This window comes from Leptonychotes weddellii, chromosome 12 (genome assembly GCF_054177405.1).
Source record: "Leptonychotes weddellii isolate Sample4059 chromosome 12, ASM5417740v2, whole genome shotgun sequence".
Classification (NCBI taxonomy): domain Eukaryota; kingdom Metazoa; phylum Chordata; class Mammalia; order Carnivora; family Phocidae; genus Leptonychotes; species Leptonychotes weddellii.
Genome location: NC_138380.1, coordinates 70,425,010 through 70,452,775, shown reverse-complemented (window position 1 = coordinate 70,452,775; position 27,766 = coordinate 70,425,010). Strand labels below are relative to the sequence as shown.

Below are 27,766 nucleotides of genomic sequence, written 5' to 3'. Positions count from 1 at the left end.
AAACTGTCTGGGTCCACATCCCATCTTTGTAGTAGGAGGGAACTTAGGCAAGTTATTTATTCTCTTTGTGCCTCACTTCCCTCACCTGTAAAAAGTAGAAAATAGTATCACTCACCATACAGTAGAGTAATAACTCAGTAAGAGAATTCTTGCAAAGAACACAGTGCTTATGAGACAGCCAAGAATAAAATAAAGCTAAATTTCAAAAAAAAATCATGAGTATTTAGAATAGTTGAAAAATAAGAAGTGGAATTAAAAACAAAACAAAACAAAACAAAAACAGCAACAACACACACACACACACACAAACCCAAAGGTTATAAAAATGGTAAGCCTAAGTGGAAAACAGGAAAGAATCAAGTGTCCAACAAAAATGATATAAAGAGAGTGAGAAAGATTAAGATTAAGGCTGCTCTTTTTTAAAGTAATGAAAAAAATGAAAGATGTTACTTAAAATTTATCTGATCCAAGGCAATTTACTATGAAAAATGTAAATTCATGGAAAATGGGCAAAGCAGCCCCTTATTTCTGAAAGAATCAATTCAGAAATCCAGCTTCAATCATCTAGAGGTACCCTTATTCTCATTCCCAGAATTGCCTTCAACTAGCCAAGTGTTTCAATTCTGATTCAAGTAAATAATCAAGCATTTCATGTTGGAATGCCCTTTCAAAAATACTAAAGGAAAGTAATTCCTGCCTATCTTCCAAATATAAATTGAATTAAGTCATAGATGCCTGTTCTAACAAAGAAGTTTTAAGCTTTCACGATGTTATAAATATTTATTTTTAAAATGGATCAATAATAACAATAATAACCAACTTTTTAAAATGCTCATTATTATGTACTAAACCCAACATATTTCATTTCAAGCTCCTACTGGTAGACATTATTTTTAACCCAAAATAGGTTGTGATAAAATTGATAATCAGAGCAGTTTAAACTAGTACTTCATTTAGGTCATAGAGTCCTCAGTAGTACAGTATGGATTTCAATAAAGGTCTATCTAAGTAAAAGTCTGTTCTTTTAATAATGTTTCTATATTGAAGCCTTTTTTGAATAATAACTTGAACTGAGCCACTACATCACATAATACCAGTCATCCTAGATTTAAAGTAGTTATTTAAACCAGTATTTTTAAAATCATTTTTAATTTTGGTAAAACAAATGTAACATGAAATTTACCATCTTAGCCATTTGTAAGTATATAACTCAGTATCAGCATGTCTATTCACTTTGTTGTGCAAGAAATCTCCAGAATTTTTTCATCCTCTGCAATTGAAACTCTATACCCATTGAACAAGTTCCCATTTCTCTTCCCCCCAGTCCTGGAAACCACCATTCTACTTTTTTTTTTTTTAAAGCTGAATAGTTTTTCATTGGATATACATGATACTGTGTTTGGTTTGGCCACTTATCCATTGATGGACAATTGTTTCCACCTCTTGACTAATATGAATAATGCTGCAATGAACATGGACATGCAAGATCCTGTTTTCAAGTCTTTGGACATATACCCAGAAATGGGATTGCTGGATCATGTTATAATTACATTTTCAATTTTTCTTATGGAAACTCCATACTGTTATCCTAAGCTGCTGGATCATTTTACATTTCCATTATTAGTGCACAAGGTTCCAATTTCTCCACATTCTCACCAACACTTGCTATCTTTTTGTTGTTTGGATTGTAGCCATCCTAATGGGTATGAAGTGATATCTCATTGTGGTTTTGATTTGAATTTCTCTAACGGTCAGTGATGTTGAGCATCTTTTCATATGCTTGTTAACCATTTCTCTATCTTCTTTGGAGAAACGTCTATTCAAGTTTTTTGCCCTTTTTTCAAGCAGGTTTTATTTTCTACTGTTGTTATTGAGTTATAGAAGTCCTTTATATATTCTGAGTATTAACCCTTTTCAGATATGTGATTTGTAATTATTTTCTGCAATTCCACAGGCTGCCTTTTCACTCTGTCATCTCCTTTGACAGACAGAAGTGTTTAAGTTTAATATAACCAAAACCAGCATATTTTTATCCCAACCTGTATCTATCTATCTATCTATCTATCTATCTATCTATCTATCTATCTATCTATCCATCCATCCAAACTCTTGTGAATATGAGCAACCACATGTCATCAAAACCAAGAGGATAGAGAGACTTTTTGAACCATTTAGCTTTTAAAACATGTCAAGGAAAAAAAAAAATGAAACGCCCTTAGTCATTTTCATCTCTCATAGTCTGAGCATCTAACCAAGCTGTATTTGATTTTCATGTTTAAAGATGCACGGATTTTTTCATACAAATATAAATATAAGCCTCTAATTATAAGCCAACTACTTCATCTGTTCTGAAGTGAAGGAATAGTGACTTGATCCAATGCAGAAGGAAATTTTCAGTGTTACATGTTGTTGAGAGACTGAACGTCAGCCCCTGATGTCGCACATAAACTCTGTATAATATATTTTATATCCTACTTTTGCAAATTTTCAGGAGAATACTGACAGTACATAATGAATACTGACTTTGGAATGTAGAACCTATGTAAGATTCAACTGTATTGTATTTTGTTTATAGCTGGCCAATAAAATGTAGCCCTTTACTCAAGGAGATAACAATGTAATTAAAAAATGTATACGAACAGCTATATTTTAAGCAGAATGTAAGTGGTATAAAGATATAAAATGTAAATGAAATAGTTAAAAATCATGTCCTGATCGAGATGGGAGGGAAATGGAGTGGAATAGATGAAAATTTCATAGTAGGGATGTTATTTAAGCTGGAATTTTAGAGTGAGTAAAATTTTAAGAGACATAAGATATGACATAAGAAGAGAGGTGATATCATAGTTTTATGTGGCTAAGATCAGCATGATCTAAGCTGCAAAATGAGATTACAGCCAAAGACATTTAGACTGGATTCTGCTGTCACTTAGGGCAAGGATTGGATGACAACAGTGACATCTGAGCATGATAATGAGGGGACCATATTAGCAGGAGAAAATCATGCCTTACCCAGAATGGTGTCATTTTTTGTGGTTTTTCAGTAACCTGATGCACATGTACATCAATATCTAAAAACTCACAACATTTTAAGTCCACTTCAGGTCATTTTTCTTTTAACAAAAGAAGAGCCTCAGCTATTCCTGATCTCTCTCATATAAAATAAGAACAAATGTATAGTGTAGGAATTGCAAATTATGAAGATAATATGTTGTAGAAAAAAAAATAGAGAGAGAGAGAGAGATATGTGGATATATGTCAAGGAAAAATACAAACTGATTCACAAGTGTTTTTAAAAAAAACTTACATCTCCATAACATAAAATTATATAAATACATACCTGAGCATATTACATGTGTCAGTAGTTTTTAATCAACAGAAGAAGGTGCCAAGAAAATGGTTAACAACATAAGCAGATTTAATAACCTTGAGTATCCAACTTGGTTAGAATGAGGTTGCTTTTGCTTTTATTTAATACAACATTTCATTTACATAAACACATATACATACCCACACACACATACCTATACATATATACACATAATACTTAATGTTTTAGTTTTGCTTAAATTTTATATTTTTCTATAAGACCTTGATCCTGTCAAACACCATTGTTCCTAACAAAGATAAAGATTTTGGAATGCAACATCCTAAATTTGTTAGGGTTTATGATTGAATGAGAACAGGAATACAAGTTAGGAGACTATTAAAATAATTCAGGCAAAAGATCATGAAGGTCTGAATCATGGTGTTGGCAGTGAGAATGGAAAGAAGGGAAATTTTAAGAAAACTTGATGAACTAAGTGGAAACAGAGAGCAGAGGAAAGTGATAATAATAGCAGCTAACATTTATGCAGGGATAACTAAGAAACAGACACTATCCTAAAATGTGAATTCGCTGATTTATTTAATCCTCACAGTAACCTATTCAATATTCTTATTACCCCATTTTATAGATGTGGAAACAGAGATAAAATAAGGTGTCCAAAGCTATAAGCCAATAAAGTGACAAAGTCAGGATGGGAACCCATGTCGACTAAGCCCAAGATACATGTCCTGCATTGCATTAGAGATGACTATTGTACGAAATTTAGGTTATTCATTGGATGATGGTAACAGAAATAAAGAAAAGAAGTTAAGAAGTTCAGTAAAGAAAATAAAATACTAAAACCCCCTGTTTTATTTTACACATTTGTGTTAAATATGCAGAAGGCCAGAAAGATATGTAGATAAGAAAACAAGAGAAGGAGGTTTTGTCCGAGAGGACATAACAGATTATGACCAAAGCAACTGATTATATCATTGTCTGAATAATGGTGTATCGGTGTTGTGAACATTGAGTATAAATTACCAAAATTTCAAAAGTTGGATGAAAAAATATCCTGAAACACAACACAAATGAATTGGCCCTAGAGAAATATCTACCAAAGGTGGCTGGTGAACCAGAAGTATTCCATTTGCTACAGGTAAATAGAAACCACTGCGGTGATCACGGACACAAACCAGATTATGCACCACTGCACAGGAAACAACATCAACTACATCAAAACATCAGCATATGAGATGTACAATAGGCTGATTTTGTTTTGTTTTGTTTAAAATGCCTGACCTAGAGATCTAGGCTGGATACATGGACAAATGAAACTAAGAGTCTCTGGAAATACAGAGTACAGTCAAGGGTAGAGGAGGCACAAAAAATTTCAGTAGAAGTAAAGAAAAGATATAAAAGAGCTAGAATAATGAGTTTCAATTATTATAAGTTTTCACCTTTAGATGATAGTAAACTTTTTAAAAAGATTTTATTTATTTATGTATTTGAGAGAGTGAGAGAGCATGAGCGGGTGAGGGGCAGAGGTTAGAGGGAAAAGCAAGGGGAAGCCCTAGGCAGAACTGGATCCCAGAACCCCTGGGATTATGACCCAAGCCCAAGGCACATACCCAACTGACTGAGCCACCCCAGGCATGCCAATAGTAAACTTTTCTATGAAGCTGATAATACTGTGGGTGATCCACTGATTATATTTTAGTAGGGAAATGATTATTTCCCCCTAAAATTCCCTAGATTTGTTTTTATACCACCACAGAAATATCCTCAGGAAGAGTTATAAGCACTCAAGCTCTACCTGTATAGAGATACAATCAAAAGACCAATACATATAAGAAGGAAGAATGTATTTTCACATCTATTCGCCAGTTAAAAAAAAAATATATATATATATAAAACTCAGGGAATTATTATTCCAGGAAGGTTGGAATTTCCCTCTACAGGAAAATATCCACAACTGAAAGATGTAATGCAATAAATAAATACATGATTAAGAGAAAAATAAGACTGCACATCTGCTTCCTGGTAGAATTATGATGAATACATTGGGAAATGTTGCCTTTGGTTTCTATTATTAAAGGTGACCACATCAAGAAAGCATGATATTGTGTAAAAATGGTATCTTTCTTTGTTCACATCCACATGATAAATGGACAGTGGCAACACTTTAGGTAAGTCTATACCTCCTACAAAGAGCTATAAACAACAAACCCATAGCTTCACTGCAGAATGTTAACGTGAATATTTTTGATGAGGACATTTATTTTGGATTAAAGTCTACACTATAGTTGAACGGCTTGACAGCATTTTGTGCCAGAGCTGCTTATTTAACAAATGTGGAAAAGGATGCATGTCTGCTCACATAATCTATCCATTACGTAGCATTTTGGGGTGGGGGATGAGTACAGTTAGACACCAGTCCCACCACAAGAGCTTCATCCTTTCTACAAGCTACTCAGAACAAATTGTACAAGGAATAATCAACAGCAGATACTACTTAACAACTTCTAATGATATTTAAGTATGATCTATTTTTTTTTAATTTTAAAATAGTGGAGATACTACTAAAAGTCTCTCTTTACATGTGAGTTATAGAATGTGCAGGAGCATGAGTTGCCTTCAAATAAATCCCCAAATAAATCTATCTCTTCTTTAAACCTAAAGAAGTTATCCTAAAACTGATAGAAAACAACAAAAGTCGAGGGTAAACTCAAAAAGAAAAAGAAAGCAAATCAAAGACTCACACTTTTCAAGTTGTCTCAAGAATCTTCCTGAATGTCTGAAACCAGTGAGAGCACTGCAAGAACACTTCAGACATTCATCCTGTACAAGAATCATTCATTCACTTAATACTTAGTGAACATCTTCCATGTATTTATTAGTACCATAGTGATAACATGGTGATCAAGACCTATTCCAGCCCTCATCAAGCTTACATTATTAATAGAGGACACAGACTAGAAAACAAGCAATTTCAAGGGAAGAGCGTTTCAACTGGGAGAGTTTGACTCTGCATGTGATTTCATGTTATTTACTGTTGTAAAAACTCTATGAGACACTAAGATTTCCCTCTTTTGCCTCAGTGCTTTGATTCTTTCATAATAATTTTTTGAAAATTTATTTAATAAGTTTCCAAAACTTTATTATCACCTTATCTCTACCATCTAACATATTAGTCTTATAGATACACACATATATAAAAGGCATCCTATGTATAATATAAAGTATATGTAATCATACACAGAATACATGTAATATATAAGTAATATATATATACTAAAGGAGTAACATGTTGCATGACATATATATGCACATATATAGAGATTTTAGAGAAGGAAAAATAATTTTCCCTTTATCCTTCTAGGTCCTTGTCTGAGACCACCCTGTAATAAAATGACGCATAAACAGGAGAAAAACCAACAAATGTTTAATAACTTGTGTACCTCCTGTATAGAAGGGAAATACCCAGGAAAATGGAGTAACTCCCCAAAGGACCCACGCCACCACCTTAAATATTATCTCCCCATAAAGATAAAAGAAAGATGTTGCCAAAGGGGGCAGGTAAAGGAGGTTACCAGGAAAAGCACAGTGAATAAGGGTATGGTTGTTATGCAGATTTAAGTCTAAGACTTTTCCATTGATAAGAAGTTCCCTAGAGATTTAGTCATTGTCTCTTCCAAGTACAGAAAGGGAGACACCCGCACAAATGGAGATTTCCCTTCTAAAAATAAATTTCTCAGCCGCCTGGGTGGCTCAGTTGGCTGGGCGACTGCCTTTGGCTCAGGTCATGATCCTGGAGTCCCAGGATTGAGTCCCACATCGGGCTCCCTGCTCAGCAGGGAGTCTGCTTCTCCCTCTGACTCTCCTCCCTCTCATGCTCTCTCTCTATCATGCTCTCTCTCTCAATAAATAAATAAATAAATAAATAAATAAATAAATAAATAAATTTCTCTTACAAAAGGATAACTTCTAGATTTTCAGAGCTTCTCCTGAATCTGCTATTTCTTAAAAATAATCAAGTCAGGATAATCCTTACACCAAAGCAGCATATTCTGGGTGATGTATTTTGCTCCCCTTCAGATATATACACATACATATGTATATGTAGCAGTATGTATACACAGATATATAGTTAGAAAATTCTATTATGTTAATAAAAGGTACATATTTATAAGTATACTCTTATTTTTTGATAATGAAAAGTAGCTAGGTAGAGACTAGATCAAGGGCAGCTCTATAGCTTTGGAGATCATAAGCAGAATAAGAGTCTTAGGTTATCAGATAAGAAAATAATTTGTTCTCTTTTGGAAATGGTCATCATTATGTGACTACTAATCATCACCTTGGCTAGGTCTAATTGTCAGTTCTGGTAGAACACATTATACTTCTTTTCTAAATTATTTGTCAATTATTTGTAAGAAGTAGGATGCTTTCCCTGATAGGAGTGAAGAGACTTCAGTTATAATCTCAGCTTTGTGACTACTCAGTTGTATGCATCCAAGCACACTACAATTACTATTACAGACATGGAATATGAATTTCTCAAGCCAGGGGCTATCCTCCCCAAACATTCAACACCGGTCTTAGAATACAGAAGTTGTTCTTTCATGTTTAAGGAAGGAAAGAAAGGAGTGAGAAGGGGAAGGAAGAAGAGAAGATAAAGAGGAAGGGGAGAGAGAATTCATATTACTTCATCCTCAATCTTCCCTATAAAATTAAGAAATTGGACTAGACATTCTCTGTTTTTTTTAATTCTGAAATATCATGAATCTAGGAGACAAATGAGACAAAAAAGTATTTTATTATTTATTATTGTTATTTTTTTAATAGAGAGATTTCCAACTAAACATTCTGAGATCAACCATTTATCAGGGTTACACTCTGATTATTTCCAAGGCTGGAATTAAAACAAACAAACAAACAAACAAACAAAATCCCGCAGGTACTAGTTTGGTTAAATAAGTTTTAACAAAACACACCATGTTGGAGAAAATGCAAAATTCTGTACTGGATATGCATAAATTCAATATATTTAGACTGTAATACAGAATTTTAGGAATACTGTTTTCTGAACACTAATAGGTTGCCTGTTACTCTCACACAGTATTTTTTGCTGTTAATATTATTCTGAATGCAGATAATTAAAGCCAAAATGAACTGATAGTAAAGAGGTAAATAGTGTATTTGGCACATTTTCCTAGCTTATTAACTTAATAGTACATAAGGCTATAAAAACCTCATCCTAGCATCTAACATTTTTTTAATTAAATAACTACTGCTATCTTATGAGACTTATTTTAGATTCTTTGATTGAGAGGGGACAATCAAAGACCTCCTGATACTTTCTAACTAAAACAGAAAAAGAACAGCTAAAGTATGGAATTTCATTATTTAAACAAAATACTATTTTGCTGATGCTACATTTATGACTTGGGATCTTATTTTGGGCTCTCTCAACTCTGATTTTTTTCTTTCATTTGCAATTAAAAATCAACAAAGATCGATTGCTAAGCTGGATGTCACAGATGTGGACAAAGTCTCTATCTACCCTAAGGAGCTGCTAGTTGGCTAGGCAAGTAAAATGTATCCATATAAACTAATATTAAATTAAAATAATTTATTATAAAATGTGAATCTGTGTGACAGTGAAAATAAGTTACTGAACTTATTTATGTTTTGTGAATTGTTACCCTGATAAAGAAGGTGAGATTTGAATTAGCTTTTGAAAAATGGACAGGATACTAAGAGATTAAAAAAAAAAAAAAAAAAAAACAAGAAAAAAAGACAAAAGGAAGGAACTCTATTCAGGATGATCAGCATGAGCAACACTGGACACCAAATATTAAACATATGTGACAACAAAATAAGGATTTACTATTTTACTTCACAAACTATTTAGGTAAGATTGTCATAGGTTCTACTACCAGTTTCATGATATCTGCTTTAAAGTTGCTCTCTACACAAGCTCTCCATCCTCTGTATCTAAAGATTATTTCAGTGGGGCGCCTGGGTGGCTCAGTCTGTTAAGTGTCCGACTCTTGATTTTGGGTCAGGTCATGATCTCATATTTGTGAGATCAAGTCCCATGTCGGGCTGCGCACTGGGCATGGAGCCCGTTTAAGATTCTATCACTCTCTCTCTGCCCCTCCTCACTGCCCTGGCTCTTACTCGCTCGCTCTCTCTCTAAAAACAAAAATAAATAAATAAAAATAAAATAATGTTTAAAAATTATTTCAGGAACCTAAAATATCCAGCTTCCTTTAGCAGGAAAAAATTCATTAGGTATTCTATATCCTGTTGGAATCAAGTCTGACCTCAGACCTTCTATGTGGGAAGATATTACTTGTTCCTTTGTGAATTCTGGAAGTAACATACATTCGTTTCAAAAAGTGTAACATCAATGAGAAAGTTTGAAGGTTAACACATCTAGGTCCTGAGAAAAATATAAAACAGTTCTAAGTCAGACTGAGCACCACTTTCTTGTTATAATAAAATGCTTTGAATAAACAATAGGGCAACACCATGAAATATACAAATAACAAACAAAATACACAAATTACAAAAAGTAAGAGTCTGATACAATGGTCTCATATTTCTCTGGTACCCTTATTTTCTCTTCTCATCACCACTGTGTTAGTTCTATGAAGAGTCTCTTAATTGGTCTCCTCGAAAACTATTCCTAGGTTTATCTTCCTAAAACACCAAATCTTGGGTTATTTCATAGTTCAAAAACTTTCTGGGGCTCCTGATTGCCTATGAAATAAAATCCAAGGCATTTCAAGACTTTTGCAACCAATAGAATAGCTTACTGTATATTGGTGAAAAGAAATCAAACTATTAGTGTTGTTTTTTAAAATAACAACAGTGTCAGGCACTGGGAGAGGTTCTTTATCTACTTTTTCTCATTTAATACTCACATGTGTTTTGAACGCAAAACTCGGTGTGTTTACTCCAATTCAATATGAGTATACCAAAGCTGATCTAGTTAAATAACTAACCAAATTTTCCCAAATAATAAATTGTGACTTCCAAGTACACTTCTTTTCCACCACAATATAGTGTAAACACTTGTGTGTACAAAATCACAACCACAGTGGAAGAAAGCACATGGTGACATCATAATAAGAGTTTAAACTGCTTGCTCAATAAATGGTCAATAGACTTAAATTAGGACCTACTGGAAAAAGCACTAGCAGAGTGACCAAGACCAGGAGGGAGTTCAGGGTTAATAATTTATGTGTCTTTCCCATTTAAATAATAACTGAAATGAGGAAAGTGAATGGATCAGTGAGAAGAGTCTGCAGAAAGAAAAGACAGAACTGTGGGCAAAGTGCAATTAGTGGGAGGAAGAGAAAGGGGAACCATGACCGAGCGGAAGAAGGAGCGGTCAGATACAATCCAGGAACTAGAGGGGCCCCCAAATAACAAGCTGCAGAGTAGCTCAAGGGTTTTCCCACCTTCCCTACCTGTCTTCAGTCCTGGGCTACAGTCCTGAAAAAAGAATCATTACCTTAACTCAGATCCCTCTTTTTCTAGTGACCCCGGAACTACCTGGAAAACCCACTACTAGCCTGGCTGGTCCCTATGAATGGTACCTAAAAGTAATCATCTGAAAAAGAAACCTTTCTTGCCCCAGCAAAATATATAGAAAAGTAATGTAAATTATTGCCTTTATTTAAAAGTCCATCAAAAGACAAACCAGCAGATTTGTAAATATTCATTCACTGAAGTAATTAAAAAACACTAGGAATAAGAGTAAAGTTAAAAAATGAAACAAACTAAATTGACTCTTGATTCTATTCTTTAAAATTGTTCCTTCTCTTGATTTGCTCTAACAAAATTATCCTTAAGAAGTCATAGAATAGAAAATGCCACATTCTAAAGGTATATATACTGAGAGAGTGATAGATATAAAGTGACTGGCTTTATGATTATTTAGCAAATATTTAGAAATTATTTCAAATAAATCCTATTTATCTGATCTCTGAAACATTTTATTTCTTGTGAAATAGAATATGGTTTTATAAATTATTATTGATACAAGATATATAATTAATATAAGATACATAATTTATAAATTATTATTAATATATCGATGAAGATTCTTATGCGAAAGTGACAATTAAGGGAATAGACTAATATGAAACAGTACCAAGAAAGGCATTAGACAAGTATTTTCCCATAAAACATATTCAGTTTCACTTCCACTTGTGCAGAAGCTGAAGTGACCTTTAAGTTCAATTTCTGGAAACTATCATTGATTAACATACTTGCTGTTCCTATTAGTTATATTCCAGAGAGCTGCCAAGCAGATGAGGCAACATGAGACAAAGATGCTCTTTGCATGTTAGATTGCTTACAGCGAGATGTGGGAGTTACTTATTTATCTCTTGGCTCTTCCTAAACTCCTCCTTGAGAGAGATAAGAGCTTAGCTTCCCTTAGTGAACTTCATCCCTAAGTGCTGTACTGCAGGTTTCTGCAAGGTCCCCTGGAGTCCAAAATTTAGGGAGTAGGGATCCTGGGCTCTCTTAGTAGTTAGATAGCTCAAGTAGGGCAAGTTCAGCACCGGTATGTGGTCTGGAAAGGGTCTGGTCCCTGGGCATGAGACCGAAATTCAGGAGAATGTTGCAGGGCCAATTTCCAGCCCCTCTAGTGGTGGGCAGTGAATTAGGTCACTTTGTTTCCCTTCACTCCTTACAAAGGGGACTAAAATTGGATATTCTGAAACTGGAGCATAGTGAGAGCATTCATTGAAACATTTCAAGAGCAATACCTCATTGGGAGAAATATAGGGATAAGCTAGTGGAAGTAAGCTGTGAGCAAGGGGATCAAATTGGCAGCAGGCCCATATTAAAGGGCTAAAGAAATACCTATGCATTGGGTAAAAGAAAGGAGGAAGGGGGAGGAAAGCTGTGTTGAGCAAATCTGTATTGCTTACTTGGGGATGGAGCACAGCAAGGATGTATGAAATGTTACAAATCCAGCAGTAGACAGCTAAATGAGAAAGGTGGGATGCTAAGAAATAAGTCTGGAAATTTAGATGGGGTGCCTACGGATTTTATTACTTGCTGTTTAGCCTCTATAACTAGCTGTTTCTTCTGTGACAAAACTAGAATTGATGGGTTCCTTTGCCCTGGATTCTTCACATCCTTATCATGGTCTGTTGCAATTGCTGCCAAACTACAGTTTGCCCTTGAACAATGCAGGGGTTGGGGTGCTGATTTCCACACAGTTGAAAATCCTCATATAACTTTTGACTCTCCAAAAACTTCCCGGCTAATAGCCTACTGTTGACTGGAGGTCTTACCAATACCATAAACAGTCCATTAGCACACATTTTGTATGTTATATGTATTATATACTGTATTCTCATAATATAAGCTAGAGGAAAGAAAATGTTAAGAAAATCATAAGGAAGAGAGAATACACTTACAGTACTATACTATACTTATTGATACTGTAAGTTACATCATCTTTTTATAAGATGAATCGTCTGTCAGCAGCTGCATCAATATTCTCTCATATGGTACAAAACACTGTAGATATTACAGTATTACTAACATTAGACATCAAAAATGAAAAGGTAATGTGAAAAAAATTCATATTTATTTACCGGTATAACAACTGATGCACTGATAATGAAGTAGCAGCTATATGATTGCTTTACGGCAGTCTAGTGTAATCAATATAATTATTCCATAGTAGCCTAGCCTATACACTAATGAATGAATTGTTATAAAATTTTTATGGCATACAGTATTACAGTCATTCATAATACAGTATTGGAAACGTTGCTACATTTTTTAAACCACTTACCTGTGATGATTGGTGAATACACAATTCCTCCATTTACCAGAGAGAGAGGCATACTGTATGGTAATATAATTCTTTGAAAGCAAAGTTATAAAACAGCAAGACAACTACACATTATTAACTTTGTATTAAATATTACTCACTTTATGCACACGATGTTCTACGACGAATACAATGATGATGACACGGAAACATCTCCTACAGTTCTTGCCATACAGTTACTAGATTTTCAATAAAGATACACATGCCCACAACAGATAGGTTTATTAACTGTACAGCGTGATTATTTGCTGCTCATTAAGTGGAAGTGGATCATCATAAAGTTTTCATCCTTGGATCCTTATGCTGGGTAGGCTAAAGAGGAGGAGGAGGAGGGGCAGTTGGTTTTGCTGTCTTAGTATTGGCGGAGGTGGAAGAGGTAGAGGAGGTAGAAGGGGAGGCATGAAAGGCAGGCCAACTTCATGTAACTCTATGGAAATACATCATAATTTCTGTCTGATTTTTTTTTTTTTGCTTTTTCATTTCTGTAAGAAATTTCTTTTTCTATACAGTATCAATCCTTCTTCTGCTATTTGCTTTAGTTTCAGTGCCCTTATCATAGAAGAGTCCATGCTGTAAAAGAAGTCAAAGGCAGTCTTGAATAATTGGACCTCTTCTGCCAGATTGCCTAATGTCAGCTTGTTTTCTGCACTACTTCTTCTGTGTCTTTTTTCCTCACCGGTCTGGCACAGGTACAAAAATACTCATCTTCATCAAGTTGTCTTCTGTTACTCTTCTGGTGTAGTGTCTATTAGCTCTTCAGTTTCTCCAAGATCCAAACATATCTTGAAGCCCTTCATCTCCCCCCGCCCCACCCTTTTTTTGCCATATCCAATCTCTTTCATGATTTCCTTGATTGGCTTTGTCTTAAATCCTGTGAAGTCATGCACAACATCTGGACACAGTTTTTTCCAGCAGGGATTTATTGTTTCAGGCTTGATGCCTTTCACAGTTCTTTTCTATAAGGATGGCATCTTCAATGGTATAATCCTCCCAGACTTTCATGATGTTCTCTATTGGGGTTCTCTTCCATAATGTTGACAATCCCTTCATGAGGGTGTCATGTGTAATGAGCCTAAAAGTCCTTAAGACCCCTTAATCTACAGGCTGAATTAGAGACATTATGTTTGGGGGCAAGTAGACCCCTTTGATGCCTTTGGTGTTAAGTTCATGGGGTGCTGGGTGGCTAGGGGAATTGTCCAATATGAAAAGAACCTTAAAAGGCAGTCCCTAGTGACAAGGTACTTCCTGACTCAGGGACAAAGCATGGATAGAACCAATCCAGAGAAAGGGTTCTCGTTGTCCAGGCCTTGTTATACAACCAAAGACTGGCAGCTGGTGTTTATCTTTTCCCTTTGAAGGCTCAGGGGTTAGCAGCTTTATAGATAAGGACAGTCTTGATCATAATTCCAACTGCATTTGCACAAAACAGTAGAGTTAGTTTATCCTTTCTTGCCTTAAATCCTGGTGCTCACTTCTCTTCCTTACTAACACTTTATGGCACTTTTTCCTGGAATAAGTACTTTCATCTGCATTAAAAACCTGTTCAGGCAGATATCCATTCTCCTCAATTTTTGTACTGGCGTCTGAGAACTCAAGTGCTGCCTCTTGGTTGGCGGAAGCTGCTTCTCTTCTCCTTATCTTGACATTTTTTAAGCCGAACCTCTTTCTGAAATTATGAAATCATCCTCTGTGGCATCACGTTTTCCAGCTTTAGATCCTTCACCTTCTTTTTGCTTTAAGCTGTCATATAATGACTTTACTTTTTCTCAAATCCTATTAGAGTCTATAGGTAAGCCTTTCTTATAGCAATTCTGCACCTACATAAAAGCTACATTTTCTTTTTTTTTGCTACATTTTCAATAAGAGTTAAAAAAAAAACAAAAACACTGTTCTGCAAAAAGTGGAAGGTTTTTTTTGCACTTGCTGGTATGGCTTCAATGATGGCTGCAATTAACTTCCTTTTCTTTTTCCTACAATGGTCCTACACTGGATTCATTGATCTTGAAATGCCGGCAACCACAGCTACAGACCTCAATCTACGGTACATATCCAGCATTTCAACTTTTTCTTGTAACATCATGACTTTTCTCTGCTTCCTGTGGGTACTTCCAGCATCACTAACCTTCAAATGTTTCCCATGGTTTTATTTAAGGTTTACGGTATTGCACTAAACACAAGGAATACGTGAGAACCACAAGAGGTGGTTTTTTACTATGATACGAAATTTACTGAAGAGACAAACTGTTCACATGGAGATGATTAGTGTCACACCGTGTTTTTAGTGGATACTCCCAACACTTGAGCTCACTGCAATAGCAACAGGATGTGGCTACAAAACTGTTTCAGTAGTACAGTATATATTACAGTTCATTTTATGCAGTTATGATTTAATACTGTATCTTTACGTTTGTTTACATTTCTCCCCAGTGTGAACGGCACCATGATAAATTGATACATTTTAACTCTTCTAGTAGATTTGTGTATATTTTATGGTAAATGATAAAATAAACTAGTATCTACATATATTTTATGCATTCACGACATAACTTCTTAATTTTTTGATTATTCTATGCTATATGAGCTTTTTCACATTGTTGTAAACCTCTGAAAAATGTTCCAATATAACTTGTTGAAAAGAAATGTGCATATAAGCGGACCTGTGCCGTTCAAACCCGTGTTGTTCAAGGGTCAACTGTACGTCTCTTTAAACACACTTCTGTGCAAAATAAGGGGGTGGTAATAGTCAATCCTAAAATGTCTTTCTATTATGCAAGAACAAAACAGTGAGGTCACCAAAGGACTGTACTTTGAATGAGATGAAGGGAATTCAGCAGATAAAGAACAAGAAGGCAACTAGAACAGTTTGTAGATGGTGTGAGAATCTGACCTGATGTGCAATTTGCATAACCTGAGTAAGGATAAAGAAGAGATAATACTCACAGATATTGCAATGTTCTGTACAGCATTTGATTTTCCTACATTAACCCATTTAATCCTCACAATGCCCCTATGAGGTTAGCACTTTCACGAACCCCCAGCTGAAATTCGGGAAACAGGTATGGAAAGGTCAAGTCACTTGTCTGAATCACACAACTCAGATGTGACAGAACTCAGACCTGAACCCAGGCTGTCTGCTTTCACAGGGCAGAGTCTCAACGATGGCACCACATTCCCTCCCACACTTTAAAGCCCCGGTTTAAAGTTACACTAATCAAAGACTCTGAAACTTTCAGCTACCAGAGAAACCTCCTTTATAAGTGGCGTACTGAGCAATGAAGGCCAACCCACAAGCACTGAAGTGGTATGGTGCAATGACTGAGACCCAAGAGAAAACTCGGGACTCGAGATGACACTTGGGGCATTAGCACCACAGAGAGAAAAACAGAAGTTAAGGAAGAAGAGGACATAATTTTTAAAAAGGCCAGGCTCTATGGGGCGCCTGGGTGGCTCAGTCGTTAAGCGTCTGCCTTCGGCTCAGGTCATGATCCCAGGGTCCTGGGATCGAGCCCCGCATCGGGCTCCCTGCTCCGCGGGAAGCCTGCTTCTCCCTCTCCCACTCCCCCTGCTTGTGTTCCCTCTCTCGCTGTGTCTCTCTCTGTCAAATAAATAAATAAAATCTTTAAAAAAATAAAAAGGCCAGGCTCTAGACCAACAGTATGAATAGAACTTCTGTTTATTGTATTTAAGATCCTAAAGAAATTTGATGTGACCCATAATGATCATCAATTCTTTTATGATTGTCCACTTGAGGGGAGCCATGTTTTTCATCTTTCATCAGTGACTCTCACGATGCCCAGCGCAGGCGCTGGATAAATACTTTGCAAGAGATGGAAGGAGAAGGAGAGTTAGGATGGCGCAAAAGTAATATGGATACGTGTGAAATAACCTTTGTGATGAAAGAAGGTACACGTGAAATGAACTTTATGATGAACTGCATATCTAAAGCAGTGACAAGAAGAAAAAACAGAGGCAATGGGTTCTGAATGGAATAATTTCAAGTATCAGAGATGGTGTACCTATTACACACAAAACTTGGTGATATGCTATGGGAACATGAACGATGTCACAGTAACAACCATTTGATTCTTATCCTTGAGAAACTTAGCCTTGTGATCCTAGAAGTAAGAGAGAGGGTAATAATTACTGGGGACTGGAAAAGATCTTAAGGACAAGGGGGTGGAATTTGAATGAAAAGCACTTTCTCAGGCAAGAGTTAGGGAACGCATGTGAAGGTGGTAAGGAGAATGGGCAACAGTGAGGGGCCAGGAGAGGTGGTAGCAGTAAAAGGCAAAATTCTTCCAAGTGAAAGGAGAGATCAGTGCAGCCAAAGCCCCATGAGGAAGGAGTAGAGAGAACGTAGGCCCATGGGGTTGATGCTGTCTTGTCCTGCTTATTAATTTGGGGCATTTATAATACTTTTTGGTTTTGCTTGTCCTAATACATTATGTACTTAAAGCACAAACATTTTCAACACTGCATGTACACAATAAAGGAAAAAAGGGAAATTCTACATCTTCATTTTTGATTATTGGACATAACCAAGGGTCACAAACATATAGAAAGGACAACTGTTGGCTGTCACGGAGGTGATGGTTTTGTGACTGATAAATATTAGGGAAAAGCAGATCTGAATGCAATTGTTGTTTTTAATATTTTTCAAGTGAAAGTGCACAGGATATGAAATGACTACTCACTATACTCTAATAACTTTAGAAATATGAGTCCAAAGTACCATTTCTTGGAATATGAAAAGGCCTCTATGATAGTGACACAACAAAAGGGCTCTAAACAGTCAATATCTCAAGACAGGGGGTAGGGTGGAGTGAGGAATCCATAATATCTTAGCCCAAGTTCTCTGAAGGGTTTATTGAGTGCACATGTGTATGCAGAGCATTTCTCTTCTATGCAAGTCACTCCTGCCAAAAACTTGCCCTTTTTAAAACCTGAACAATGAACAGTCCCTGCCAAACCTCATCACAGTACAGTCTAAGACAACAATCCCCACAGCTCTGTGAAATGAAATGTTATTCTCTCATCTGTATATCCAGCACAAATGCTTTGGAACAGCTACTTTACAGGTGATAAAAGTCTTCACTTCAAAAGTTGATTTGTATTAACTTCCCATTTTATTATCATAAATAATATCTTACATGATTTCATCATGCAAATACTTCTGCAGACAGACTAGTCTGGCTTTAACTTTCTACCATCCAGCTTGGAGAGCAACTTGTAACACTAATTCAATTATAATAAGGGACATACATGAAACTACAAGACAGACACTACTGGGGCCAAAAGAGTGAATTCTGAATCAGAATATATGTCAATGATAAAATTAATAAGCACACAATTGCACCATTTAAAGATTTTGTCATCTGACACTGAGTCAAATCTCAAAATTGATAAGGTTTGAGATGATTATTTTCATTTACGAAGATTTTTAAAAAGGTACTCTAGTTATAATTATGTATTCACAAGTCATCGATTCCTTGAAAATACGTTGATAGGAAGTAAAAAAGGAGACAACAGGATAGTCTCTGGTATGCATTTTAAGATTTTGGTCAGAGTATTAGATTTCTCCATTCCTCTTTCTGACTAGGTTAAATTACCATAGGCAGGATCTCTCTTTTTTAAAAAATGTATTCAATTATTTTGTGTAACAAAAATGAAAACCCTGAATCTAAGATTCTACTGAGAACCCAGAGCATATTAGTCATATTGATCTGGGTCTTTCTCAGATGTTTTCATCATTTCAGGAAATTCAGTGGGGTCATACCAAAAAAGAGGGCTTTTAGTCACATATTCTGGGATTGGTTTCCATGACTTTTCCTGAACAAGTTCTTCAAATGTGTTTTTTATGCTATGACTCATACAAACTAGAAACAGAAAAAAAAAAAAAAAGCAGAGCTAAACTTTTCAACAATTGCCACAGTAGAACACAAATTCAGCAGAAACTATAGTTAACTATAAAGCACAGAGTCAGATAACTCTTAAATAATTATAAATATGAGGTAACACTCAAAAATTAGACACCAGTATAAAAGCTTAGATAAGAAAGGTAACATGACAGGACTTTCAGTCCAACTGTAAGAAGAGCTTACTCCAAGAGAGTGAAACTCAGATTTTTTAAAAAATAGAAACAATTTGGAACACAGGGAAGAGAAGGAATAATGTGTGATTTATAGAGAGGGAAAAATGAGAAACACTACACACACACACACACACACACACACACACACATAAAGGCAAACAACAACCTGTGTATCCTCCCTACTCTACATTGGCTGGAACACAGATGAGTCTCAGCTTCTGGGAGTTTTTTTGGGACATAGAGGCCTCCTAAGTATATTTATAATTTTCAAAATAGTAATGATATGTGTATTATATATATAATATTTGATAGGGAATAATATTTAACATACTTAATGCAGTAGATGAACTTGAGATTCAAAGAGGGGTAAAAAGAATAAATAGTCATTGAGCCATTCTGGCAAGAATTTTGGAAGCATAATCATCATCTAGGACTGAAGACATCTGGCATGGGTGATGGATCTTGTCAATATCAATAAAATAGCAAGGGCAGAAGTAGAAAAAAGTTTGCCTTCTCTTTCAATATCTAAGATTGATTTATAGGACGTGACTAATACACAACTTTCTTTGCACGAAAACCTATAATAATGGTAATCTGAATGTTTTTTAGTAATCCAAATATTACATTTCCTTTCAAAAAAGTAATTATAAGAAGAGCAACTCATTCAAAATATGTGTTTACCATAATAAGATGTATAATATTTAGTATCAAAAAAAAGGGCAAAATAGTAGTGCTTTGAACTAGGGGACTAAATTAAGCATTTAACTGAATGACATTAGCCTTGCTGACCAGAGAATGGTTCGCTTCTTACCCGGCTTCTCACCATGCTTAATCTATATGCTTTCAAATACAAGTTTTAAAAATAGACTTTATTTTTAGAACAGTTTTGGATGTACAAAAACATTGAGAAGATAGTACAGAGTCCCCCTAAACCCACACCCTACAGTAGTTTCAGCTATTATTTTTATATCTTATGGACATTTGTTATAATTAATGAGCCAATACTGATATATTATTATTAACTAAAGCCCATAGTTTATTCTGATTTCCTTAATGTTTACCTAACGCTCTTTTTATTTTCATGGATCCCATCCAGGATATCACATTACATTTAGTCCCTGTCTCTTTGGCTTCCTTCCTCCTGCCTGTGACAAATTCTCCGACTTTCTTTGGTTTTGATGATCATGACAGGTTTGAGGAGTACCGGTTAGGTATATTGTAGATTGCCACCCGCCCTTGGAATTTGTCTGATGTTTTTCTCATGGTTCTATTGGGGTTATGAGGTTTTGGGAGAGAGACTGCAAAAGTGTCCTTTTTATCCCAACCTATCAAGAGCACATTCTATCACCTATGAACTTTAGGCACTAAGTGTCACATATAAAATTTATTTTTCAAATAAATTTCACGTTTAGTAAGTAAATAAATTTCATTTTTAAGCTAAGAATTAACATACGTTTGTAGGTTTATGAATGAAGCTTTACTAACACTTCTCTATGCTTATCTATATTTTCCAGTTTTTCAGTAAGGATCAGGAACTATATCTGTGATGAAAATCATTACTATAAAAATATGATTTACAAAAAAAATGTGCCCATTTCAACAAGAAAACTCAAATTAGTATCAATTTCTATAGACCCAGTATTTAGCATTACAAGTAAACAAAGAATTCTGGGATTTCCAAATATCTATCTTTGAAATGAAGTGTTGTATTTCAAAATTGAGAGTGTTTCTCCAAATAAGAATAGTATTCATTTTAGAAAATACTTCTTTCTTTCACAGAACAACCAATTCAGATATGAAGAGCAAACATTTATCCAAAAGCAACAATAATAACAAATACCAAAACCCAAGAATGCCTGAATTTCACGTGGTACAGACTGGCCTTTACGATAAGGATAAGAAACAAAAAGTGGGAGTAAGAGTCTCACTGATTTTGTATGTTCTATCACAGAAAACCAGACTATTTAAATACAATTTGAGATTATACATCATCAGGCATGGGTTCAACTGTCAACATAATATGTAAAAAAAGGCTTCTGTGGAACTATTTAAGCAACTCATTTCCGAACCAAATATGACATCAAAATACTTAAATGCTGTCTAAGATATGCAAAAGATTAACTGAAAAGGAGACCTAGTAAAATGCATAATTAATATAGAAAAAATAAATCAGACATTTATCTGATGGTAGATTAATAAAGTCACCTTCATATACCTACACCATTTATTTTCCATGAAAGAGTACTATATTTCTTTTTAAGACTCTCAGTACTTTAGACATTTTTGCTTATTTTATTGACTTTATTCTTAGAAGTAATATTACCATTTAATGATGCTTAATTCTATTTAATTAGAAAAATATAGCAAACGTTTCCATTTTTCCTGTGATTTGCTAGTAAAACCCACTAATAGAAAACATTATTAACCACCAGTTTTAAAAATATAAAATTTGAAGTTATTACGTTAAATGACCTATAGAAGAAAAAAAGAACATAAAGTAAATTATTCCTAATTTCTGAAGAAGACACCTTATCTTAAAAAGATGATAGATTCAGACGCTGAATCTATCGCACTCTTCTAGGAACCCTTGGTCACTTAATTCTCAGTTTATTTTATGCATTTCTGTAGGAGGGTAATACTTGTATTTTATCGAGCTTTGCAAAAGAATGAGCAAACTGTCTAAATTCACCAGTGAAAGATTAGTCAATTTGTTAAAGGTACCCTGGTCTGTGACTATTAGAAATTACTAAATATTATTAACATGGAAATAAAGATATTAATGAAGATAGGTTAAAAGTTATTAAAATCACTTAAAGTCTAAGTATGAATAGTATGCTTCATTACATAGGTTAGCTTCTTTAAGTACTTAACTATTATCTGTTTTTTAATAATTTATATTTGTAATTGTCTATTATTTAAGTATATCTCATTATTATGAAATTTCAAAATCATTTCAAAGGCATTACATTTGCTTATCAGTGTATTTCCTGTTTATAGTGAATTTTGCTTTGGCTATATCCTTCTTTCTAACTATTACTTAGGTACTTAAAGTTAAGGTGAACTAATATGGACACAGATGATGTAGATTCTCATGTGTTAACTGGGTCCTTTTAAAAAACACAAGAAATTTAAAAATAAAAGAATTACTTCTTTGTAGCATGCAACAATTTACAAAGTTCTTATATACCTATTTCACACGATTATTACACCATTTCTGTATGATATGCATTATGATAAAACACTCAGCATTTCACCACTTTTTTCTATGAAAGGGTAAAACTCAGCTATAAGAGAAAACTTTCCTTCCTAAAATACTCAGAAAAAGTAAGGTATAACACCAAAGATCTTTAATCTGATCTTTTATAGACAAAAAGTGATTCAAAATCACTGTATTAAATGTTTCGTTAATGAATTAGACTTCAGTATGTGTTAAGCATCTAGAATATGTTTAGCATTGTACCAACCTGAAGGTATAAAAAGTTAAAGTCCAATTCTTTCCCTCGAGGTTCTTATGATCTAGTCAGGGATCATAAACAACAAAAATAAAGAAAAAATAAATTATTGGAAACTCAGAATATTGGCTGAAAGGTATGATGTGATATAAAAAGAAAGGGATTTTGGCCAAGGTTTCCTGGGTTAGTAGAGTATTTTTTTTAACCAAATTTTGAGGTCAGAAGAAATGTGATTAACAAGTTTTGCCCATGGTCAATCATTATTATTGCTATTACTACTTATTTCACAAATGTGGATATTTCTTTTTTCTTTCAAGGAATATGTTACTCACTGTTGAAAAACTTACTATTTTATTGGGGTAATCTGTATAGCTCCAGGTATTTATAGAAAGAATAATAATTTTTCAAAATAGTGCTATGATTACTCTTATTCATTAAATAAATCATTTATTAATTGACAAGAGTGCTTCCCAAAGAACATATATCAGCACACCATTATATTTTCCAGACAGAACAGTAAAGTTGAGAGTCACATTTGTTTTTCTCAAAATAATGAACCTGTAACTAACAACTTGAAGACATACTAATATTTATTAAATCAGCACCAATTGGAATGTTTTCCTCTTGAAACTGAAAATTTGATATTCCAAATACTTAATAAAAATGGGGATGGCTTGGGGCACCTGGGTGGCTCAGTCGGTTAGGCGGCTGCCTTCGGCTCAGGTCATGATCCCAGGGTCCTGGGATCGAGCCCCATGTCGGGCTCCCTGCTCGATGGAGAGTCTGCTTCTCCCTCTCCCTCTGCCTGCCTCTCTGCCTACTTGTGCTCTCTCTCTCTCTCTGTCAAATAAATAAATAAAATCTTTAAAAAAAAAAATGGGGATGGCTTAATCCACTAACTCTGTATGAGCAGTATACAAACACTGGTGGACAGAGATACTTGCCAATTCCACAAGCCATCATCAGAAACATCTTCAGGTCTGTGGTAAACATTTCTTCGGTTAACAAATGCCCATGTAGAATGAGAACACAGTATGAAGAATAAAAAGGAGGTACCCTGAAACTTCCTGCCTCAGTTTAACCCCAGCCCCAAACAATGTATTTCCTACTTTTGGAAAAGAAACGATGTGAGAGTTATTCAGCTTCATGACTCAAGTTCAAACCTATAGTTGATCTGTTAGCCTGTCTTTGGAAACAGTACGTGTGCTTACTCTGCCTTGTAATTGTTTATATTCCTGACCTTCCTTGCCACCAAAAATAATTCCCACCCCCATGTTTACCAGCCCTACACACACGCACAGAGATTAAAAATTCAATTTATCTTTGTGCATTTTTCCACGCAAAAATATATAAAGCAAATTCATTAACTAAGATGTACCTATAAAGGCAATTCTGCAAGAAGGCAAAATAAAATCCACATAATTATTTCTCTACCTTTTACCCTTAGTTTCTGCTATTGATTATGGTTTCCTGATAATTCCAAAACATTTTGCACCGCCAGATACTTTTCCTTGACCTCCCTCTCTCAGAGAGTCATTGGGAAGGTAAAAGGAGTCACATTGTTAGTTCTCCTAAATGGATGGACAACAGATTTTACAAAGGTGAACCAGTGGTGCCAAACCATGAAATGAGTTTTTAGGTCATGGAGGCAATAAGTAGACTAAGGAAAACGTCATTAACCTCAGGAAATTTTCTCAATATAGCCATGGGATTACTATTTGACAAAATATGTTTCTTTTGTTTTCATTTTTCCTTTACAAATATGATGAAAGCCACTAAAATTCCTATAAGGTACAATAAGACCTGTGTAAATATAGATTATTAATATCACGTGTATATGATTCTCGGCCTACAGACTTGATGTGGCTTGTACCAATCCTCAACCATGGATTCCCTTTAAATTCTTGGATGTTCTTCCATGGTAAATTATAATATACAGATGCAGTATCAAACTGACCTTAGAAAGGTCCTCTCTTTAAGTGGGGTCACGGAAAGCTTCCTGAAGGCCCTGAAGGGTGAGCCACCTTAAGGTAAAACAGTTCCAGTCTCAGCTCTGCCCCTTACTAGTTTATATTTGGACGTATCAATTAACACCTTTATATCTCACTATTATCATTTCTAAAATGAGAATAACTGCTTTGTCTACTCCCCTAATCATCAATTCCATTTTTAAGGATGATCATTTCTTGTTAGTACTGCAAAAACCAAAATGGGACACCACCCATTTCTCTCTGTGTCTTTGCTTTTTTCCATCTAAAAAATAAGGAGAATAATGACACTTTGTGTAGAACTGTTGGGAATCTTAATCGTGATAACGTATAAAGCACCTAGGATGCAGTAGAGTGTTTGATAAATGTCCCTTCCCTTCTCCACCAATTTTCCATTTCATAAATGGGCAAATTCCATTTGAAATGTTGGCAGTCCAAAGCAGTACCGTTTTATTGTCTCTCAGCTACCTCTTGACCCTATTCTTATCTCTTCCCACATCACCTTCCGGTATTTCCTGGCCTTTCTCTTCCAAGGGCCAAGGTCTTTACCCATCTCCCGGACCTGGACCGTCACTCTGTAGCTTGTCAGCGATGCCTCCTCTGGCCAGTTCTAGCTGCTGGGAGGAGTCTCCACGATTCCAAGGCTGAACAGAATTAAAGCAACTCCTGCCTGGGACTGCTCACTTCCAACCCCAACCCTTCCTGCTCATCTCTTCGATGTCTGGCCTCGGAACTGCGGGAGAAGCGAAGGCATCACTGGAGTGATGACATGCGGCTCTCTCCCTTCCCACCCTTCACATTTTTCCTTCCACGTGCGGAACCCATAAGGCTCTGACCGCTCTCGCCCCGGCGGTTGCCATGGTTATACAACAGCAGCATCAGACCCAGGAGGGGGTCTCATCCCTTCTCTACTTCCCCATAACCCTTTCCTCTCCTCCCCGTTCGGGCCTCCCCCACACACCTAGTCAGGAAGAGAAGCCTTTGCGGCTAAACTTGAGACTTTAAGCCCCCCTTCTCGCTAGTGCAAACAGCACTGACAAACTAAGGAAGGGTGGGAGGGGCTTTGGTGGAGAAGAGTCCTCGCTTCACTCCCGACTGAAGGGCGAAAAGTTCGCCGACTTAACTCGATCTCCGTAACCAGGAATTTGGGACCTCATTGGCCCCGGCTGCTGGGCGCGCGGCTCGCGTCCAGTCCCTTGGATTCCAGCTCGCCGGCGACAGCGTAGCGTCTCCTCCTCCTGTCAAGTCCCTTCAGCGCTGGGACGGAAGCAGAGCAACTCAGCCCACGAGGCTGAACACAAGTCACCAGGGAAGGAGAATCTGCCAGTGCCGAAAACAGCCCTTGCACTGCCAGGGCAGCCCGTTAACGCTTCGACTCCGGGCGGGCCGGGAAGGGGTCGGGAGGGGACACCCGGGGCCGGGGGTCGGGGAGAGGGTAGATCCACTGCGTTAAATTCCCAGCAGGAGTCAAATCCGGGCCTTTCCCGCGCGAGCCAAGCCGAGGCTACCGAGGGATGCCCCGCTCCAGCAGGAGTGCGTTTTGCAATAACCACATTTCCCAGACAGCCGGCTTCGTGCCTGGTGTCTGACTCCAACCTTACCCTCAGGGTCTAGAAGGATGCACGTTTCCATTAGAGGAGCGTCGCGATTCCTTCGCGAGGAAAAAGGCGTCGCCCATCCCTCCCCCAAAGCACCACAACAGAAACAACCGCTACGGTCTCCTCGTCCCCTCCCCCAGCCCGCGGGAAAAGGAGGGAGCGAAGGGCGCAGATACCCTTGGTCAAGTCCTCCCCAGAAGGTCCCCACCATCGCGTCTCCCAATGAACCTGCAGCCGGCGGAAGCCACAGAGCACGTTCAAATGCGCTCTCCTGCCGCCTTGGCCGCGGAGGGAGCGAGGAACAGAGTGAAGTTCCCGGGCGCGCCTCGAGAGGAAAACTTTGCTCGGTTTTGGCGGCGGGCGGCTTGGGCTGAGGAGGCGCCCGCGGCGGCAGCGGGGAGGTGGGACTGCGCCCCCGCCGCCACGCTGTCCCCGGCGCGGCGAGCACAGGCCGTCCGCTCCTAAGCGCACTGATTCCCAGTCTGTTCCCCCGCGCGCCCACCCCACGGGCGCTCCCCTCCCGAGCGTTTTCTTCGTCCCCGGACGGTTCCTTATCTCCTAGGGCTGCGCATCCTCACTTCGGACCCACAGCCACCCCCCAAATTCAGTCACCCCTGCTTAACTCTGCGGTCCCCAGCGCGCCCTCCCACTGGGGTAGCAGGTGACCAGACGCCAGCCTTACCTGCCGCGAACTCTTCTCCCCCTCTCTCTGGGCCAGATGTCCTTTCAGGAAGAGAGGAAGGGGATGCAGGCTGTGGGCGTGCGCGGCGGCGACCTGGGGCACCAGCGCGAGCTCCTCTGAGAGGCAGCCCTGGCTGAGCCGCGGGAGCCGCCGGCGGCCCTGACGGAGCGCGGAGGCTGCGGCCGCAGAGGCCAGACGGGGAGGCAGGGGGCGCTGCTGGCTCCGGAGCGCCGAGACGGGACAGGCGGGGAGCCAGGCACCAGCTGGAGCTTTGGGGAGGCGAGTGTGGCGAGGAAAGGCACGCTCCGAGCGGGAGGGCGGCTTTTAAGTTTGTGGTGTGACCGCAGCAGCTGTCCTGGGAGAGACACAGTCTTTCTAAAAAGGGGATGCTCAGAACGCCGGGGATTACCTCTCCCCTTCCGATCTCCTCCCCCAGCCCTCGGCCCCCCTTTCCTCTGCGCACGCCAGTCCTCCCCAGCGTGCCGAAGTCTATCCTTGCCGGCGCGCAGGCTGTCAGCAGCGTGGATTAAATGTAGCTCCGGCCACGCTGAGGCATGTTTTTCCGGGCTGGCCACCCTGTGCACTCTGTCTGTGCGGCAGCCTCGGACATTTGAGCCCGCCCGCGCCCGGCTGACTTTGGGACCTATGTATTCTATACCATACAGTCTGTAAGGACCCCCCGCGGAAGAAACCGGACAAATAATGTCCAAAACACCAAGCCTCAAAAAGAGTACCTGTGTTCCAGTATGTAAAACCCTGGGCCACTGGCCTTGA

The 27,766-nt window shown here is 37.5% G+C and overlaps 1 protein-coding gene across 1 annotated transcript in view; it reads right to left on the bottom strand.

Annotated features, from left to right (window-relative positions):
- The window catches only part of SEMA3D (semaphorin 3D), a 180,760-nt gene extending 153,297 nt beyond the window's left edge, over positions 1-27,463 (bottom strand). The window contains exon 1 of the mRNA XM_081799702.1: positions 26,993-27,463. The gene's annotated coding sequence lies outside the window, so the exon portion shown is untranslated. The remainder of the gene's footprint in view (positions 1-26,992) is intronic.
- Between the last annotated feature and the right edge of the window lie 303 nt (positions 27,464-27,766).